This window comes from Cetorhinus maximus, chromosome 5, assembly GCF_964194155.1.
Source record: "Cetorhinus maximus chromosome 5, sCetMax3.hap1.1, whole genome shotgun sequence".
Classification (NCBI taxonomy): Eukaryota; Metazoa; Chordata; class Chondrichthyes; order Lamniformes; family Cetorhinidae; genus Cetorhinus; species Cetorhinus maximus.
The window spans coordinates 107,802,831-107,817,750 of NC_135883.1; the positions used below are offsets into that span (position 1 = coordinate 107,802,831).

Sequence of the window (14,920 nt, forward strand, 5' to 3'; positions counted from 1 at the left end):
ACGCTCCAAGTAGTTGGACCGTGCCGTACCACCTGTCCCTCGTGGAAAAATTTATGCAGAAAAACACCTTTGACCACAAGTCCATCAGGCAGTGGTCAGCACGTAACGTCCTAGAGGCCCTGAGGGAAAAGGAGAAGGTGGACCCTGTGGGATGGTTCCCCGAGCAGACTGTCAAAGTCATTTGGCAGAATGCCTCATCGCCAGAACTTTCCAACAAGCACCAAGACGTGGCTTGGCTGGTGGTGAGAAAGGCCCTCCCCGTCAGATCCTTCCTACACGCCAGGAGTCTCACCCCCTCTGCATGTTGCCCTCGAGGTGGCTGTGGTGGGGAAGAGACCGTTGTTCACCTCCTTGTGGATTGTGCCTTTGCAAAGAAAGTCTGGAGAGAGATGCAGTGGTTGCTGTCGAGGTTCATCCCGAGCAGTTCTGTGACACAGGACTCTGTGCTCTACGGGCTGTTCCCAGGGACACACACCGAGACAAACATCAACTGCAGCTGGAGGATCATCAACTCGGTGAAAGACGCGCTTTGGTCTGCCCGAAACTTGTTGGTCTTCCAGCACAAAGAGTTGTCCCCGACCGATTGTTGCGGACTGGCACAATCCAAAGTCCAGGACTACGTGCTGAGGGACGCACTAAAGCTCGGGGCAGCTGCCGCAAAGGCGCAATGGGGAAGGGTCGCTGTCTAAGACCTTTCTGCCACAGCGCACCGAGGGGTTGGGAACTGTTTAAACCCCCTCGGGCTGTACAGCTCAAAATGAAAGGCTGTAAATGATTGTAATATTGTTTGTACTGATGCACCTGGTGATACATTTTGTAAAAGTTTAACCTGGATTGTACCCTTGTAATGGTGTTTTTGAAATGGTTTGGAATGTGATTGAAGATATTTTATGAATAAAGTATATTTTTGCAAAAAAAAAATTTTGATAATTCCATTGTCTGACTGTCTGCAATGACCATATTGAAATGACTGTAATATTCATTGATTGTATTGAAGTACCTCGTGCTCCATGTGTAAAAGTTGAATCTGATTGCACTTTTTGTGATGGCGATTTAGAAATGTTTTGTAATGTTCTTCCAGATATTTTATGAATAAAGTATATTTTTCCACAAAAAAAAATTTGCTAAATCTACCTCTTTATGACATGAAGCAATCTATTTTGTTTCTTTTCTACCTGTTTAGGTGTGGATCCCACTCATCGTGATCTGAAGACAAACATTGCAAGTTTTATTTTAAACTTCATAACCTCACCTCTCTTGGACAGTTTTGCACAGTTAAACTGTAAAGCAATAAAAGCAATAAATAAATGGCGGAGGGGCATTTAATCAGTCGGGTGGAGATCCCACTGCCTTCCCACCACTGCTCCAGTTAAGTCCGTGGCAGGAAGACCCGTGGACGGCCTTTCTGCCCCGCCGCCAATTGAGGCCCTTTAAGAATAAAACGGATAGTCAATCAAAGTTACTTGGTTGTGGCAGATTTGAGATAAGCTATCAAATCTTCATGCTGACTCTTCTTGAGACCTGCAAAGACCATTTTTGTTCCTGTGATGTATTTTTTGTGGATTCTCCAAGTAAATCTGAGCGTGCCCTCATCCAAGGTTATACCTTGGTTTTTGTTTGCTTCAGTGTAAGAAAATCCTTCAGCCTGGCCAGTGTTGCATCCAAATAAACCAGACAGAATTGGCTCGTCTTGTGTTTGCCTCCATTTTCAACAGTGTGACATTGCGCACACTTATGTACAAAGATCTTCTTGCCCTTCGCTATATCACACATTTTGCTCTATAATTGCTTTCTTTGAGCCACCGACGGGTATTACCCCATCAACCCAGTGGCGAGCAGGGAGGGGGGCCTCGCCATGCAGGAAGACCAAAAAGCAAACTCTGTCAGTGTTGTTGTGACCTTCTAGGAGTGTGGTCTTGGTCCCTCATTCAAGGCAATCAATGCCTGATTGTTAGACCCAGCCTCAGGAAGGGGCACCCGCTGAGAGCCAGCCCCTGTCCTTGCTGCTGATCTCCTTCCCCTCCTCCCCTGTGGACCCAACCCTACAAACCCCTTCCTGTCATCACTCACCTGTGCCTGGGTCCATCGGTGATCCTAGGCCTCAGGTGGGTATAGTACCGGTGGCAGCCACTGCCTCCCAAGTGGCACTGTTGAGTAGAGAAGGGCTGCCAGCCTCTGATTTACCAGCAACTCCCCGGGCAGGCAGGACTTCCATCCAAGGGTCCTTGATCCCAGGGATGGCCCAGTTAAGTGCCTGATTGGAACTTAATTTGGCAGGCCTTCCCAAAAAGAGGCCACGTGGGGCATTCGCCAGCTCTTCAGCCATTGCCTTCATTAAATACTGCCCATCGTGTCTGTGCTGCCTGAAAGACAACCAAGAAGGAGCATCCTAACATCCTGAATGTTCTCAACAGATGCATGGGCTCTGTTGTATGGCCAATGATGCATGTCCCATAGAGCTCAGGAAATGCAGGTGCCTGTGTCCTCTGCTCCTTTCTATTGTATTTCGCGTAGTCCTGCAAGACTGTCAATGTTGTGCTGCGTTTGGATGATGTGCCTACAGTAACTGAATACCTGAAGATATGTGCAGACAGTGAGAAGTTGGTGTGAGGCTAGCACCATTGGTAGGTGGCTGAGGTGGAGTATCTGGTCTTTTGCATGAGTGCTGGCGCTCAGGACTGCTGATGGGTGAGTGATGGGGCTAGTGTACTGAGCAGCATGAGAGGATGGTGGATAGGAGATAATATGTGAAGAAGATATATTCATTGACCTTGACCACCCGTGTTGAGGTCATTAGACATCTTGTGGCACTGTTGCCAGATTCTTGGGACTAGTTGTCAGGAATTGACCTCACCAGTCACGCGCTCTCAGTCCCTTCTTTGGATTGTTCTTCAGGGCCCCCTGGCCTCCGTGGAACCATGATCTCTCTCCTATTGTCTACGTCCACCACTAAGGCCTCCAGTGAATCTGGAACCCTCTTTCTGTCCTGGTGTTCATTTTCATTGTTTAGAATTACTACAAAAGCAACCAGCAACAGCCTCCTGTAATGCAGTGTCCCTTTCAAAGGAACAGACTTCTTTAAGAACAGAAGACTGGTTGCACCATATACAGAATACAATAAAGGCAGGGAATGCTGTTTGGCTTCCTGCTGAATGCAGAGGTATCCAGTGACATAGCAGGCGTTCATCCTATGCTGCAATTGGGTAAATGAGACGGCAGCACCAAATTTGAGTGCTGCCCACCTCCACCAGAACCAGCATAGGCAGGTCTTGAAACATAAGCCTCGCACCTGAATAATGGCATAAAACGTTTGAGCAAAATATTGGCAAATAAACTCCGAACTGGCCATAATCAGAGCATTACAGAATCTCGTCTCACGCCCTACACCTCATGCTGAATTCCATTATTGCATTAGCCTTGGATTAGCTTCATGCAGCATCACTTTGAAAACCCTTGTCAACCTGTACAGAAAGGTTCGTATCAAAAAGGAATCCAACAGTTTCAATAGATGCTGTGTTTTGTATTCCTGAAGTCTGATACTGAAAATCCATTATGGAAAGTTCACATCTTTTTTTAGAAACTCTAATCTTGGTCACTTGCATGTGTGTGTCAGATGATAGTGCACAATATGCCCAGAGACAATGACAATAAATAGATGAATTCAAAGACAAAATTAAACCAATGAAAGAAACACAAGTGCACAGCATTGCAACTGTTATTGATAAAATGGCTAGCTACACTTATTTTTAAAAAAACTTCAAGCATTCCTACTTTCTGCTTGAGCTGTAAAAATGCTTGTTGTTCCATTGTAGGATGGGTTATGTGGAAAATAAAGAATATACACAAAGCAATAAGGGCAAGTGCAAAATAAATCAAAAGTAGGCAAAGTACAACACTGAATGAAAATGACAGCCGAATACAAAAAGGGAAAAAAGGCAGTGACACTAGCAGCATAAGGCAGGGAGATTGATGAGAATTCTTCCACTGTGATCAATTAGTTAGATTGTTATCATTGAGACTTTGGTGCAAGATAGCTTGTTAACTTGCAAAGCAGCTGGTCACCAGGGTAGTGTGATTTCAAGAAGCCACTCAGCTCCTCTTCGAGGGTTTATTGATACCAGTCAGCCATGGCAGATTGTTGTGGTTGTGCCTTGTCTCTCCAGCACAGCCCCTGGTAAAGCCCTTGATTGACAGATCTCTCAGCTCCTGGAAGCAACATCTGCTATGCCCTGTGGAATGGGTAGGATAATATTTTCCTGTATACCAAGTATTTTCCTATATACCAACATTTTCATTATTGATTGCTTATTTATTCTTCTTACATGATTCTTTGCAACGTTTTGTCATATTTGCCTTTAAAATTATATATTTATCATCCTTTTAAAGATAATTATATTAAAATGTTTAAGGAATACAGTAAAAATATGGGAAAGATTGCAGGTACACGTATTTATTTGAATGGAATTATAAGAAGAAATCAATGATTGTATCTAAAACTTGTGATTATGGGTGGAGTAGAAGGTGTACTTTCTGCACATTCCTCTATCACTCGTGATTAAGACTGTTGCCTCACTTTTAATTTCTGCTGTAAATTGATTTTCAGTTTGTAAACTGAACTACAGTGTGACCACTCATGATTTTGTGAATGATTTATTGGCTTTTGGCCATTTAACTTGTCACAATTCATGGGAATGGGAGAGACAGAAACTCTCTCCCTTCGATCACAATGAATGGGGCATATTGAAACAATAGTGCAAAGTCAATGAATCATTAATGTAATTGCAGACGTTGGCAAAGCTGCAGAACTCAAATCAGGTTGGAGCTTATGTGCTGAGTATCCAAACAACATCACTGTTCTACTTTAGTGTTTCCATTTGTTGTTAAACTAATTGAGCTATTAAACTATATCAGCATTTTCAAACAATGAGCCAAAAAGATGCGACTGGCACAATGGTGCCAAGACTGCTCACATATTTTTGTGCCCAGCATAGTCACATATTGAAGGCTTGTCATATCACAGGTGAGGATGGTATTTTTTACATCAATGTTTCTGCCAAAAAAGGAGCTGATTTCAAGTAGAGGGTGAATCAGTCCTCTTTGCACTGAATGCCCTGACTTGCACTCAGTAGGAAAATAGAATAAGGCTTGCTACTGCCATGCCAAGAGTTGCTATCAATACTGTGTATTGGCCATAAATAACAGTTTTAAAAAATTGTCACTGGCACCATGATTCAGCACTTGTTTTTCAGTCACTGCTTGACTTTCTAGGCTTCTGCTTGTGATAACCCCAACAGTTGGGGCAGGATTTTACCCTTGGCATGCGGCGCATGCGTGACATGCCCGTGCGTGAAATAAAGCGTGTTGACATCGGACGAGCGTCCCAACATCAACACGCATTCTCGCGATATTTCGCTAGGTGGGCATGAGATGAATTTGGAGGAGCACCCATCATTAAAAGTGGCCAGCTAAGGCCCTTGAGAGGCCAATTGTCTCTGACTTTACGTAGCCCGTGCGATTTTCAGGCCATCGCACGGGCAAAACGGGCAGGCGGGCAGGCCACAATTATCAAAACCTCATCCACAGGCGGGATAAGAGGGGTCAGTGGGCTTGACAAAGCGAATAGTAGTAGTTTTGGATATAACTTGCCACTGCTTGCTTCTGTGAACAGGACAGCAGTTAGAGGCTTCAGTTCAGGACTCAGTGTTGTCTTCTAGCCCCCCACCCCCCCACCCCCCAACCCACCTCCTCCTCCACCCCCCCCCCCCCCCCCCCCCCACCAGCCGGGGGATTCACACTGTGTGGGGCATTCCAGGTATCACACAGCCTTCCCTTACCCTGATAATGGGGATTATGGTCTCTACTGGAGGCACCTCCTCTGAGGGGGAAGGGAGGGGCAGAAAGAGGAGGAGGCCAGGTGCCCCTATTCAGCCTCCAGGGAGCGACCTGTGGGGGGAGAGGCCCAGGCACAAGAGGCGCAGGACCAACAGGAAGGCCAAGGCGAAGGGGCCGCAGAAGATGCCAATACCCTGCTGCCAGGGTTTACAGGTGGCGATGCAGCTACCTCAGTATGTCTGAGGTGCAATGCTGAAGGAGGCTCTGTCTCTCAAGGGAGACAGTGACCTCCAACTGTCAGATGATCAGCCCTGAGATCAGCTCTGACCGTGTGGGTGGATAGCCCATGCCAGTGGCTCTGAAGGTCATGGTGGCCCTAAACTTCTATGCTTCCGGCTCTTTCCAGGGCTAAGTGGAGGATCTGTGTGGGTCTCCCAACTAGTTGTCCATAGTTGTGTCAAACTGGTGACAGAAGCTCTATTCAGGTGTGCGTTGACTTTCATTCATTACCGTATGGACGAAGCCAGCCAGGCAAAGTAAGCCAGAGGCTTCGCAGCGATTGCTGGGATCCTCCGTGTCCAGAGTGCCATCGACTGCACACATGTGGCCATAAAGGTGCCAGTGGGTCAGCCGGGAGCCTTCGTCAACAGGAAGGGCTTCCACTCCATGAATGTGCAGATAGTGTGTGACCACAGGATGCAGATTCTGCAAGTCTGTGCAAGGTACCCTGGCAGCTCCCATTACCCTTACATAGAGTCATAGAGTCATAGAGGTCTACAGCACAGAAGAAGGCCCTTTGGCCCATTGAGTCTGTGCTGGTCAAACAAGTACCTAACTATTCTAATCCCATTTTCCAGCACTAGGCCCATAGCCTTGTATGCCATGGCGTCACAAGTGCACATCCAAACACTTCTTCAATGTTATGAGGGTTTCTGCCTCTACCACCCTTTTAGGCAGTGAGTTCCAGATTCCCACCACCCTCCAGGTGAAAAAATTCTTCCTCACATCCCCTCTAAACCTCCTGCCCCTTACCTTAAATCTATGCCCCCTGGTTATTGAACCCTCCATCAAGGGGAAAAGTTCCTTCCTGTCTACCCTATCTATGCCCCTCATAATTTAGTACACGTCAATCATGTCCCACCTCAATCTCCTCTGCTCCAGGGAAAATAATCCCAGTCTATCCAATCTCTCCTCAAAACTAAAACTCTCCAGCTCAGGCAACATCCTGGTAAATCTCTTCTGCACTCTCTCTAGTGCAATCACATCCTTCCTATAATGCGGATTCCAGAACTGCACGCAATACTCTAGCTGTGGCCTAACCAGTGTTATATACAGTTCCAGCATAACCTCCCTGCTCTCATGTTCTATGCCTCGCCTAATAAAGGCAAATATCCCATATGCCTTCTTAACCATCTTATCCACTTGTCCCGCTACCTTAAGGGACCAGTGGACATGCACACCAAGGTCCCTCCGATCCTGGGTACTTCCCAGGGTCCTACCGTTCATTGTGTATTCCCATGCCTTGTTTGTCCTGCCCAAGCGCATCACCTCACACTTATCTGAATTAAATTCCATTTGCCACTGATCAGCCCATCTGACCAGCCCATCTATATCCTCCTATAATCTAAGGCTATCCTCCTCACTATTTACCACCCCACCAATTTTTGTGTCATCTGCGAACATCCTGAGACACTGGCCGGTGCCAAGGCTCTACAGTGCTCCAACCCGGCTGGATGGATGGCTGCTGGGTGACAAGGGCTGTCCACTCAAAAGGTGGCTCATGACGCCTCTTCACCACCCAAGAGCAGAGGCCGAGCAGCGATGTGACAGGAGCCATGTCTCCACAAGGGCAGAGGTAGAGAGAACCATCGGTCGTCTCAAGATACGCTTCCAATGTCTGGACCGTTCAGGGAGCGCACGCCAATACCCCCAGGTCGTGCGTCACTGATAGTGGTTGCATGCTGCACTCTACATAATCTGGCACTGGAAAGGGGCGACGCAGTGGAGGAAGAAGATCTTGATGCAGCTGCACAGGCAACAGACAATGGGTTGAATTTTCCTCCCATCGGGGAGGGAAGTTGATGGGCGGGAGCGTCCTGGCGAGCTTCCGATCGGCACCCCCGATTGGAGGGGTGGCGCCATTTTACATGGGCGGGCCAATTAAGGCCCACCCAGCGTGACATCTGCAGGGGAGTGCTATGTGCCCCCTGTGCGGGTGGAGGGGGATTCCTAAAATCGAGAGTGTGCTCTTTCACGCATGCACACAAAAGAGCGCACTCATCTCGCTGAGGCTAAGTGCTGCCTCAAGGAGATCAGCTCTAAATGTGAAAAATCTCAAAATAGAAAAAATAAAATTTCTCTAACATTCCCCTCAAGTGACAATGTCCATAATTTCCAAAAAAACTTTATTAAAATTTTTAAAACCCTACATGAAACCTCATCCCGCCTGTGGATGAGATTTCATGCTTTTTCTAGTTTGCGCCGGGGCTCCTGGCCTTCCCGCCAACATTAACGTTGGACGGGCAGGTCCACTAATTACTTTAATTGCTCTGTCAATGGCCTCAATTGGTCATTGACAGGTCGGCGGGCGCGCAGCTGATTTTGTTGCGCCCCCACCTTCCTGAAAATTTAAATGGGGCGCGGTGACGTCCGGAGTTCCGCCCGACATCACGGCACGTCATTTTATGCGTCGGCGAACGGGCCCTACCCCCACTCGCCGATGGTAAAATCCAGCCCAATGAGTTCAGTAGTGAATCTGAGGACGAGCACGCTCAGGAGAACGCTGAGGGCATAGATGCTGACCTGGGTAACCTCCAGGGAGGCAGGGACACCCGGGAAGCTTTGATCCAATGGTCCTTCAGCTAGCCACCAAAACCACCACCACATGCCAGGGTTGCAGGCTCCATATTGGATCCCTGACAGGACCAGTTTCTTGGTCAACAATATACACTATGTGCCAGTGCAATAAAGTTTAAGGTGTCACAAGTCCATCATAATATCATGGCTTAACCTGCACCAACAGAATAAATGAAGCATCCAGAGTCCAGTTGCAAAAAAATATATAATTTCCTGCTGACTGACAAACATTGCAAAATTTAACATTGACTGGTGTTTTACATCACACCATTAAAAAAACCCAGAAAAATGGGGGACACAAATATCACCCGTGATCAAGCCGTGTTGTGTTTAAGGTGCTTTAAGTTTTCGCTTTCAAGTGCTATGTCTAGGTGCTCCCCCTTCGCTGGCAACGGCTTTGCAGACAGCCTGCTGACCTTGCTGCCTTGTTGGTCTTGATGACCTTGGCGGGCGTCTTCTGGCCCGTGGAGCCTGTGCTGACTCCACCTGGGAGGGAGCGGCCAGTGCCACGGCTGGCATCTCCCCAGTTGCCGCAGCCTCATCAGATTCCACGGTCACTGGCAGGGGGGCGGAGGAGCTGCTGCCTTCATCCTGAGTACCCTGAAAGGAGCCCGCAGAGACGATAGACAGCTCGTGCACCGTCAGGTCGCTCTGGAATTCCCTGCTCATCATTGATGGACGGGTACCTAGCTGGGATACTGAGTGCCCAATCCATCTCCCACACTGACACTGACCAGCTGAGGTCATTGCCGTTATGAGGGCTTGCAGGACTGAGTGCATCCCCAGGAACCTCTGATTGAGTCCCTGGAGGATCCTCTCTATGAGAGTCGCCACTCTCTCCATGGAGGAGGCATTGCGCTCGGCCATAAGGGTCAACGCAGTGCTTATGCTCCACATAAACTCCTCCACAACGGACACCATGGCGTGCATACCCTCACGTATCTCCGCCAGAACATCCCACACACCCTGCTGGACATCCAGCAGCTGCTGCCTTGTGGACGGGTCCAGAGGCCAATCATCAGTCACCGGCTGAGCATTGTCCTGGTTCCCAGCAGTTCTCCGACTGCCGGTGCCCTGGGCACTCTCTGCCTCCGCCTGCACATCAAGTGAGTGAGAAGTACCCTCACCAATGTGCACCGAGATACTAAATGCCGATCTTATGCCCACCAAGGTGCTGGTATATGTGCTGGTGCCTGCTTGACAGAGAGGGTGTGATGCTGGTGCATGGTGACCATGCTGGTCCTCAGGGGTCAGAGGTGGGCCTTCAGGCTCCTCACAGCAAGGGGCTGCTGGTGAGCCTAAAAGGGGGTAAAAGGACATGTCATTAGTTTAACTCATTAGACTGTCAGTGTGCATGCCTGGCACCCTGGTGAGACAGAGATCTGCATCATGGTGCCCTCATCTTTCCAATAACTATGGGCATTCCAGGTTCAAGGCTCACCTCAATTTACAGACTAAACTGCAATGGTTTCAAAAAGGTACGTTCTCACCTCAGTGCACTGCACTCTTACCTCCCTCTGGCACCCCAACCTCACCACGGCCACTCGACCGAGGTGCATGGCACCTCTTCAGCTCCAGGGCCTCCTGCTCGTGTCTACTGAGGATGAGGAGGTGTGGGGGGTCCCCCCGCCAGTCCACAGCCTCCCTGCCAATCCCACCTGAGGAACACCACACAGGGCTCAGCCCATTCATGACCCTGGAGCCGCAAGACACTAGTTCCAAGCAGCCAGGGCTCACTCACTTGGCCAGATCCTGCCTCATTGACTTTTGCCACTCACATTGTAACACCTCTGAGGTCCATAGGGGGATGGGCAGCTCTTACCTGTCCCACAAAGTGACCCATGCCAATATGGTACTCACCCTTCCCGATCGCAGCAGATCATTGAAGCGCTTCCGGCACTGGACCCATGTGCGCCTCACCACGTCGTGGTTGCTGAACCTGGATGCCACCTTGTCCCAGACCTTTTTGGTGAGGTGGGGGGTCTTCCTCCTCCCGTCCCTTGGGACAAGTGTTTCTCTATGTGCTGCTACGTCCTCCAGGAGGGCAACGAGGCACTCATCTGAGAAACGTGGGGCCGACTGCCCCACCAACCTTCCCTCCCACCTGACATGTCCATCTGCTATGGTCTCCATGCACAGAACGTCCGCACCCTTCAATGGCAGCCCTCCAGGGGCTGCCGAGGCTGCATTTGAATCGGCCGCTGGGTTGCCATTGGACACAGTGGACATTAAACCCCCGCTCCCTCCCGTCCCTTTGCACCCATTCAAAGGCCGCGTCTCACGCTGGGCGGGCCTTAATTGGCCCACCCGTGTAAAATCACGGTGCACTGCCGATCGCAGGAGGCCATCGGCTTCCCGACCACCCCCACCGAGCACCCCCGCCAAGGGTAAAATTACGCCCTTGGAAAAGTATAAAGGCTTCGCTGTTGCACAGCCTTTATATTACAATTTATTCATATTGAAAGTTAATATCAGGGACAACATTTTTACTTTGACATCTTCCTGGAAAGTGTAACACCCTGGCTGTGAGTTTGGAAGTCCATTGCAGCGTGATGTAGCAGTATATCCTACAAGAGTAATCCACCTCCGTATCCGAATTCTTCAGTGCTAAGGGTGCACGTCAAAAATGATAGATTGACAGGCAGCTACAAGACTAAAATACAGTGCAGAGGGTCAATTGATTTCATAAGTCAAGTGAAATTTGAGTAGTTTCATGAAACCCCAATCACACCTCTCTTCCAGCTGAAGACTTGGACCATTCTGTATGATTATTCTCAACGTGGCTGCAATGTTGAGCTTTTCTGGGAGGCTGTGATTAATTATGTGGCAAAGATTTTATATTATAGATCACAAAAATGAATCTAAATTTTTATCAAAGATTTACAGAAGATGATAATAGTGTAGCAATAAGGCAACAACAGCTTGCATTTCTGTAGCACATATAACGAGTAAAATGTAGAGGCAAGTGTCTTGAAAAGCACATTACAACCACAAATTACTTACAGGCATATTGAACTTTTTAAGGAAGATGGGTGTATTTTTAAAGAAATACAGGCAAGGACACTGAGTGAAAGATGGCTGATAATGTAACGTGTCCACTGTCTAGAAAAATTCCTATGTGGATTGTACTGATAGACCTGTCCTGAGAGAACATAGAATATTGCACCTGAAAGGTGTCATGGCCTTCTTCAAGTAAAGGCCACTTAAAAGGGAGATAGGAAAGATTCAAAAGACTGAACTTTAATCTCCTGTGGTTGCAGAGACAAAGGACTGATTACCACATCTCAGCAGTCATCTAAAATCCATCTCCTGTTGATTCGTATCTCGGAATGTGTACAATAATCGGAGATCAAAGCAAACAGACTCTGGGCGCAAGACATGGTTCCTTTCCCTTCCAGGAATATGTATGGAAAAATGGCTTATAAAGCTAGCTGGAGGGCAGTGCGAGTGTGCTGCTGTGCTACATGTGTGACAGCAAGAAGAAGACCAGCTAGTCACCCCTGCAGTTGCAGGTGAAGTCTCTCTCTCTCTCTCTCTCCCTCCCTCTGTTGCTGGAGGCAAGGCTCAGCAGAAGCCACAATCAAAAAGGAAATAGGACAGCCACTTCAGCTACCCTTCAGAACCAAGTGTCTCCAAACCCACTGTGAAACTGTCAAAGTCAGCTCTACCAGAATCACCCAACTTAACAGTCGCAACGTTATGCCACCGGATAAGGCAAAGACTGATTTGTACATATTTTTAAACTTTTATTTGGACTCTTAACTTTTCATTTCTGATCGATCTGTATGTGTGATGCGTTTTATTATATTTCTCAGTTTTTTTAGTAACTAATAAACTTAATGGTTCTTGAATCAAGAAAGCCTGGTTAAATTGTCTCCTTTAAAAAAATACATTTGGACTGGGGAAAGATATCCACAGGAGAAGGGATCCCTTTTAAATTAGCCTTGTTGCAACCAACCGAGGGGGCTGAGTAAAGAAGGGGAGCCAGCTCATTCCTCCTTATCCAGAAGCACAACAAAATTGGGTCCCTCAGGGAGTTAACAAATTGGGGGACCTCACCTGGGGACCAGTTTAACACAAGGAATAGTGAGTGGCCTGACGCATGGTAGGTACAACAGTGTGCCCATCAGAGGAATTGTCAAGAGTTTAGATTCAGCCTTTTTTGTAGTGATTTTAGTAGATGCGGGGCTTGAGGAAGAATGCCTATTTCCAATAGAAGGTTTGAAGAAACTGAAGGAGATTGCCAATATGGGGCAAACTGCCCTCTCCTCATATTACAGCCAAAGTATGAATTCAATTAAAATGTAGAAGAAAGTAACTTCAGGGGCAGCTCAAGTGTATTAAAAAAAATGTGAAAGTGGGTGACCTCAACCACTGTACTCTATGGCTAATTTGAATAAATTATGATGATGTCAATGGGACATTGTGAATTAATTTTTAGTATTAATTAGAATCAGCTGATGTGTGGGAGTTGCAGAACTCCTAACCTGAGAGAATGCTTTGTCCTGTGACAGCCAATTTCAGAGGGTAGTGGGAGGAGATTCACTAGAAAGTACAGCATCAAGAGACCTAACACTACTGATATATCGAGGCTGCACTAAACTTGATAGGGCTGCAAAAATAACTGCTGATAGATTTCCTTCATATTTAGAAAAAAAACTCCAATATCCTAGCCATATTAATAGAACTCTGCACCTATGTGTCACTGAAGCACTGGAGAAGTACTACTTTTCTGTAGCTTTGGTTAATGCTCCTTCATACTGACCAATAGGAAGTGTACTTAGCAACCTGGCATCAATCACCTATCCAGGTTGTCCTCAATTGCAAATGGTGCATCCCATCACTGTAAGGTATAAGAAATTGTTGAACAATCCTGAATGTGCTAATAGCTAGACTAACAACCAATTTAAGATAATCAGTTGAGCTTGTAACATGGCTCATTTACGCTTGCTATATGTGACATATATTCATAAGCAGGGAACTTTTCTCTGCAAACAAAAGTTAAAATTAAAATTTAAAACTGTTTGACTGTGGTCAGCTTACATTCCTAGCTTTCTTGACCTATCTGCAATATGGCTATTTCAAACCTTGTGTCTTTTTTGAATTACCTTTGAGCTTGGGGACCCGAAAGTTTCCCGTTGTTTTCTTCATGGCAACACCTCAACCAATCAGAGTCAACCTGCCAACCAATCAGCACCCTTTGCACCTGTAGTATAAATTGTGATCATTTGAAATCTGGAATTCTTGCCTTTTTCCTGATGGGTGCAAGATGGAAAGCTTTGACAACATGTCTCTCTTTTCAACAATATTCAAGTGCTTTACTACCAAGTGACTGTAATGATTTGATTAGGGAATATAACAAAGCAGATTCTAACATATGTTAGTCTTTCCACACCACTGGGTGTGCCTACACTACATTGACTGCTGGTGGCTCACCACCACCTTCTCAAGGGCCATTAGGGATGGGTAATGAATGTTGGCTTAGCTAGTGATGCGCATATCCTGTGAACAAATTTTTAAAAAGCCTGCCATCACCGTTAGTACAATGGAATAGAATGGGATAGGGAACGTGGAGGTGAAGAAGGATTCTAGAGGCAATTGTGAGGAAGGGAAAAGAGAAAGCATTGAAGGTGGTTCTCTGGCTACAGGTAGATAGGTGACTATGGAACCGGGTGAATGTAGTCCTACACAGTGGGGAAGCACTGGGGGAAAATGGTGTGTCAGATTGGTAAAGAAGGGAAAGGAAGGATAGCTGACTACAAAGAGTCAAACAGGATGCTAATTTTAACTTTAATAAAGTCCATTTCATTACTGAGCTAAGGACAGAAACCTGTTCAGAGGCATTCAAACATGGAGTTCTGGGAAAGATGGGCATGGATGTGGAAGGCGATGCCATGTTCAAAGCCTTTAGGCAAGAGTGGAGGTTGGAGATGGAAATGACAATCCCAGTCTCTCCAGTTTCTCCACATAACTAAAGTCTCTCATTCTTGGTACTATTCCAGTATATCTCCGCTCCACCCTCTCTAGGGCCTTGCCATCTTTGGTAATGTCTGGCGCTGAATTTTTGTCTCAAAATTACATTTGAAGTTGTCAAAACAGTTGACATTTTCTTTTCAGAATGTTCCTGACTCCTCAGCAGGCTTCCCCCAGGGATCACAAACTGTCCCAGGAGGTGCATTTTTTTTTTGGATCTTCCAAAACCTGCAACCCAATGCAGGAAATAGCATGGAGA

At 46.9% G+C, this 14,920-nt stretch overlaps 1 long non-coding RNA gene and 1 pseudogene across 2 annotated transcripts in view; one reads left to right on the top strand and one right to left on the bottom strand.

Moving 5' to 3' along the window:
- Window positions 1-12,503, top strand: part of LOC144680338 (uncharacterized) — a 590,442-nt gene extending 577,939 nt beyond the window's left edge. For both annotated transcript variants that reach the window (XR_013576538.1, XR_013576539.1), the window contains one exon: window positions 11,949-12,503. This is a non-coding gene — a long non-coding RNA (uncharacterized LOC144680338). The remainder of the gene's footprint in view (window positions 1-11,948) is intronic.
- LOC144680337 (cytochrome c pseudogene) lies at window positions 1,460-1,782 on the bottom strand (annotated as a pseudogene).
- Window positions 12,504-14,920: the final 2,417 nt, after the last annotated feature.